Source organism: Staurois parvus, unplaced genomic scaffold, assembly GCF_062004578.1.
Source record: "Staurois parvus isolate SC_StPar_1 unplaced genomic scaffold, SC_StPar_1.0 ptg000827l, whole genome shotgun sequence".
Taxonomy (NCBI): domain Eukaryota; kingdom Metazoa; phylum Chordata; class Amphibia; order Anura; family Ranidae; genus Staurois; species Staurois parvus.
In genome coordinates, this window is record NW_028318623.1 from 2436143 (window position 1) to 2442072 (window position 5930).

The 5930-nt window shown below is 43.2% G+C and overlaps 1 non-coding gene across 1 annotated transcript; it reads left to right on the plus strand.

Annotated features, from left to right (window-relative positions):
* The first annotated feature begins 2260 nt into the window (after positions 1-2260).
* Positions 2261-2332, plus strand: TRNAM-CAU (transfer RNA methionine (anticodon CAU)). Its single transcript has one exon. It is a non-coding gene; the product is annotated as a tRNA-Met (tRNA).
* Positions 2333-5930: the final 3598 nt, after the last annotated feature.

The window sequence follows — 5930 nt, forward strand, 5'->3', positions numbered from 1 at the left end:
TAAGCAGCCAGGAGGGGAAATCCAACTTAGGTGGTGCTGCTAAAGAATAGTAGAAGAGCACCCCTATAGATCCTCCAACCACCTTCTCCACTCTCTTTTTTTCCTTCCCCTTAAAATTCAGAAAAGACATGCTTTTTCTCTTCTTCATTAAAGCTACCAACAAGCTTGTCCACTCCTGTACAGTGAGTCCTGTAGGTGTATCTCACTGTACAAATTCCGCAATGCCGAATTTTACGAACTCTTGTGCATATGCAAGAGTGACGTCATCCCCACCCGGCCAATGACAGTTGCCAGCTTTTGGGACCCAGAAACTGGCAACCCAGTATGTCTGCAGCCAGGAGGGGAAATCCAACTGAGGTGGTGGTGCTAAAGAATAGTAGAAGAGCACCCCTATAGATCCTCCAACCACCTTCTCCACTCTCTTTTTTTCCATCCCCTTAAAATTCAGAAAAGACATGCTTTGTCTCTTCTGCATTAAAGCTACCAACAAGCTTGCCCACTCCTGTACAGTGAGTCCTGTAGGTGCATCTCACTGTACAAATTCTGCAATGCCGAATTTGACGAGCTCTTCTGCATATGCAAGAGTGACGTCATCCCCACCCGGCCAATGACAGTTGCCAGCTTTTGGAACCCAGAAACTGGCAACCCGGGATGTCAGCAGCCAGGAGGGGAAATCCAACTGAGGTGGTCGTGCTGAAGAATAGTAGAAGAGCACCCCTATAGATCTTCCAACCACCTTCTCCACTCTCTTTTTTTTCCTTCCCTTTAAAATTCAGAAAAGACATGCTTTGTCTCTTCTGCATTAAAGAGTGGCATCATCCCCACCCGGCCAATGACAGTTGCCAGCTTTTGGGACACAGAAACTGGCAACCCGGGATGTCAGCAGCCAGGAGGGGAAATCCAACTGAGGTGGTGGTGCTAAAGAATAGTAGAAGAGCACCCCTATAGATCCTCCAACCAACTTCTCCACTCTTTTTTTCCTTCCCTTTAAAATTCAGAAAAGACATGCTTTGTCTCTTCTGCATTAAAGCTACCAAAAAGCTTGTCCACTCCTGTACAGTGAGTCCTGTAGGTGCATCTCACTGTACAAATTCCGCAATGCCGAATTTTACAAACTCTTGTGCATATGCAAGAGTGACGTGATCCCCACCCGACCAATGACAGTTGCCAGCTTTTGGGACCCAGAAACTGGCAACCAGGGATGTCAGCAGCCAGGAGGGGAAATCCAACTGAGGTGGTGGTGCTACAGAATAGTAGAAGAGCACCCCTATAGATCCTCCAACCACCTTCTCAACTCTCTTTTTTTTCCTTCCCTTTAAAATTCAGAAAAGACATGCTTTGTCTCTTCTGCATTAAAGAGTGACGTCATCCCCACCCAGCCAATGACAGTTGCCAGCTTTTGGGACCCAGAAACTGGGAAGCCGGGATGTCAGCAGCCAGGAGGGGAAATCCAACTGAGGTGGTGGTGCTAAAGAATAGTAGAAGAGCACCCCTATAGATCCTCCAACCACCTTCTCCGCTCTTTTTTTCCTTCCCTTTAAAATTAAGAAAAGACATGCTTTGTCTCTTCTGCATTAAAGCTACCAACATGCTTGTCCACTCCTGTACAGTGAGTCCTGTAGGTGCATCTCACTGTACAAATTCCGCAATGCCGAATTTTACAAACTCTTGTGCATGCACGAGAGTAACGTCATCCCCACCTGGTCAATGACAGTTGCCAGGTTTCGGGACCTGGAAACCGGCTACCCGGGGATGTCAGTGGCTGGGATGGGAGATCCAACTGAGGTGGTGGTGCAATTGAATAGCAGATGCGCACCCCTATAGATCCTCCAATCACCTTCTCCACTCTCTCTTTTTTCCTTGCCTTTATAATGCAGAATAGACATGCTTTGTCTCTTCTGCATTAAAGCTACCAACCAAAGAAAGAGAGAGGGAGATAGAGAGAATTATATATACATACACACACATATTGAACTCTCTCGTTCTGTCATTGGGGATGGGGGAGGGGCAAAATTTTTGTGTTGCCTAGGGCAGCACAAAATCTAAATACACTCATGTGCACGGGATTGGCGTCATCCCCACCTGGCCAATGACAACTGCCAGCATTCAGGACCCAGAAGCTGGCCACCAAAAGTTGTCAATGGCCAGGCAGATAGCTCGATGACAGCGCATTGTGGGATCCCCTTCCCCTACCCTTTTCCTTTCCCTGTGTTCTACTTATTTCTCCTCCCATTCTTCTCATGTTTTTTCCCTCTTCTTCAGCAGAGTGGCGCAGTGGTAGCGCACTGGGCTCATAACCCAGAGGTCAATGGATCAAAACCATCCTCTGCTAAGTTGGCTTTTCATATGATAATCTGTGTGCTTAGGCAAAGTGCTTTCTTTTACAGAGAAAGGGAAGTTGCACCTTATTCTGTTGTGTTAAAAAAAACACCACTCTGTGTCCGGCATTTTGTGTTTTCATGGCCATGGAATAGGGGGATCGTATTGTAACATTGTGCTCAAGTTGGAGCAATGTGTAGGCAGGTGCAGTCCGCTGTCTCCACTGTAGGTGGCGATTGCCCCGAACGGTATCACAGCCTAGATAGGAAGTTAGGAGAAACCTAGTTTCTCTATGGCTTCTTGGCCCCTGAAGGCAGCATTCTGGTTGGCCGTGCTGCATTCAGGTGACCCTTGGTGGCCATCTTGGGTCTGCAGAGGCTTTATAAGTCTCCTCCCAGGTTTTGGCGTGCACTTGCGTGTGGGTAGAGTAGGGTCATGTACCACGCCAGTTAGAGACAGAAATAGCAGTAGAGAAAGGTTCTTGAAAGCTTAGGACTTGCAACTCCTCTGAACATCTTCCTACTTGGGTATGCGATGGCCAGGCAGCACTCTGTACCTCATCACAGGCGCTGTCGGTTCGGCTAAACCTGTTATTTGCTCACTGTTGGGATCCATGAATGTACCGGTTGGGGTGTCTTCCCACTGGGCTTTTTTGTGACAGCTTGCATTGCTCCAATACAAGTTCTTATATTGCAACTGGATTGTGTTAGTTTTCACCGCCACACCATGCTTTGCCCCATCGAGACGTGAAAAGTAGAGCAGTGCCTGGTGGTCTTTGAAAATACTACTTTTGGCTTATATGACCTGCTTAGTAATAAGGGGTCATACACATCTTGTGAGAGTTTTGTATGTACATACAGGAGTTAGCATTGTCACCCAGGGATAGCAACATGTAAAAAAAGAAAAAGGAACATTGTCTCAAAAAAGAAATCTAATGCACTCATCATTACTAAAGACTGAGAGGCTGCAATATATGACATTTTTCTTTTGGGTTTAGATACGCTTCCAGAGTTTCCCTGCTATAAGCAATCATAATGTATTAAAAAAATGGCAACATTATATTGTTCTGGTCACAGTGTGCCAAAAAAATCATTAAAGAAAGAAAAAATACTGGGAAAAAAATATTTTTTTTGTACTGTCACCAGTCAGTGTCCCCTTACCACCACACCAGTTAATGATCATGCTGTACTGCATTGGTGACAGTATAACCACTTCTAGTCCAGACACTTTCACCCCCTTCCTGTCCAGGCCAATTTTCAGCTTTCAGCGTTATCACACTTTGAATGACAATTGCGCGGTCATGCAACACTGTACCTCTGACGATCACAGCGTTGGACCCCAGCCCTTCTCACCAAACTCGTGACTTAAGGACTAGCCAATCTAAAACCGCGCTGTCACGTGTGTAACAATGCCACGCCCAGCTGCACCCTGCACAAAGATTTTCCAGCTAATGGACCACAACCTGGGTGGCGGCAGCCTGGGAACGATTGTTACTGGGTCAGGTTATATACGCAATTAACCCTTCACACTGCCACCAGCTCTTTTTTGTACAGAGAAAGAGGAAACTCGGCAATATCAGCAATAACACTATGATGTTTGAATAATCGTCTGTATACCACTGTCACTGCATGCAGGTTATACAGAGGTTTAAACACACACACACCCAATAGCGCTTTTCAGAGGCAGGGGTTCTTAGTTTGCATTAAAGAGCTTTAGAAACAGTTCAACACTTTCAGAAAGTAAGATTTATTACTAAAAGGTCAACAGGGTGCAATAAAAATATTTACAGAAAAAGATGTAGCCAATATATATATATAAATATACAGAAAGCAATAGCACAGCAAAGAGATAACAGAAAGAAGTTTAGAGGGATAAAGTACTTACCGTCAGCCTTGGGCTAAGCAGATCAGGTGTCAGAGCCAAAAGGATGCCTTATCTCTCAACGTTAGTTCCGATGTTAAAAAAGGAGAAACTTCAACTTAGCTCAACTCAGCTTAGCTTAGCTATTTCTAGGAACTCCACAAGGTGTCTCCCTGAAGCAGAGAACCAATCACCTCATTTGGGGAGGGGGTTGTGTAGGCGGGGAGCTCAGGCTTTCACCAAAGCCTTCACAAATTATACTATGGCCAATAACTTTTCCTACGTACATATAACATTCTATCCACGAGTAGATTAATACCCAGAATCATCTGCTGAACGGTTAGATATGAAATATCTGCTTGAATGGTTAAGGAGATATAATTTTTTGCTCTCCTGTGTATGTCAGATAGGTGGTGTAATATACTAGGCGACTTGTCTTAAAGTGAGCCATCCGAATATGTGCTCAATGTTTGTGTAATTATTTCCTATTTGGAGATATAAAATTATATGGAAAACTGGGTTTTAAAATGTAAGTCTGTTTTACAAATCCCTGGAATGTCTTTTGAAGCTCAGTGAAGGCTCGGTTTATGGCTTTACGACCCCTTCTCCAGCAAGGGTCTTGCAGACAGAGGGGCGCCAGCTAGTTGTGGGATTTATAATCATGACGCCCTCCCAATGAGTTTGCTGCCTGTGATCTGCATCAAACAGACCACATGTCACTCAGCAGAGAGGGAGGGGGGATGAGGAAAGCTGATTTGGGATTAGAAAATGATCAAAGATTAAAGAGCCTTAACAAGATGGATCACCGCGTCCATCTCTGTGTGCATGATTGCTACAGTACCCATATGAATTTTTTAGCATTTTTTTGAGACAGATAAAACTTAATTTTGGTGGTATTTATTCACCAATGGGATTTTTTTTTTTTGCTATATAAATGAAAGTTCAAATATTTTTTAAAAAAAGTGTTTTTTTTTATAAAAATTTTGCAAATAAATAATCTTTCTTCATAAATCTTGGCCAAAATGTATTCATCTATTTTTTTAGTAAAAAAAATAACCCAAATTAGTTTATAATCAAAAATTATAATTTTTCAAACATTTATTTTTATTTTTATATCATTTATGTTTTTTTTTAAAACATACTGTCACCCTAGCAGTACAGTGTGAACATAGTGACACTGTACTACTTGTGGGGGGTGATGAAGATTTTTTTTTCTTTTTTTACATTGATTGCTTTTACACCCATAAAGGCTGTAAAAGCAATCATTTCTCCTTCTCTCTGGCTGCATTCTTGCAGCCATTGAGAATTACTGTGAGAGCTGTGATTGGTCAAAGGCTGTTGTGAATAGCTTGTACTTTATGAAGTGTTATGTAAGAGTTATGTGAAATAAATGGGCTGCTATGGCCTTTTTTACACCAAAAGGAGAGTCGCGTGGTTATTTCAGGTGGGAGAAGGTTGAGGGGGGGGTTGTTTTATTGGTTAGGTGGTAAGTATTAGCCTCGATATTCTGCATGTCCCTCAGTCATGTACTTTCTGCCTCTGAGTCTCTCTCTGTGGACTACAGAACATCCCGCTCATGCCCATCCTAAGCTGACAACGCTGCTCCTCCATGGATACAGTCCAAACGATTTTAGTACTTAATTACTTCCCACCCAGGACAATTCTGGCATTTCTCTCCTACATGTAAAAATCATTATTTATTTGCTAGAAAATTACTCAGAACCCCCAAACATTTTATATATTTTTTAGCA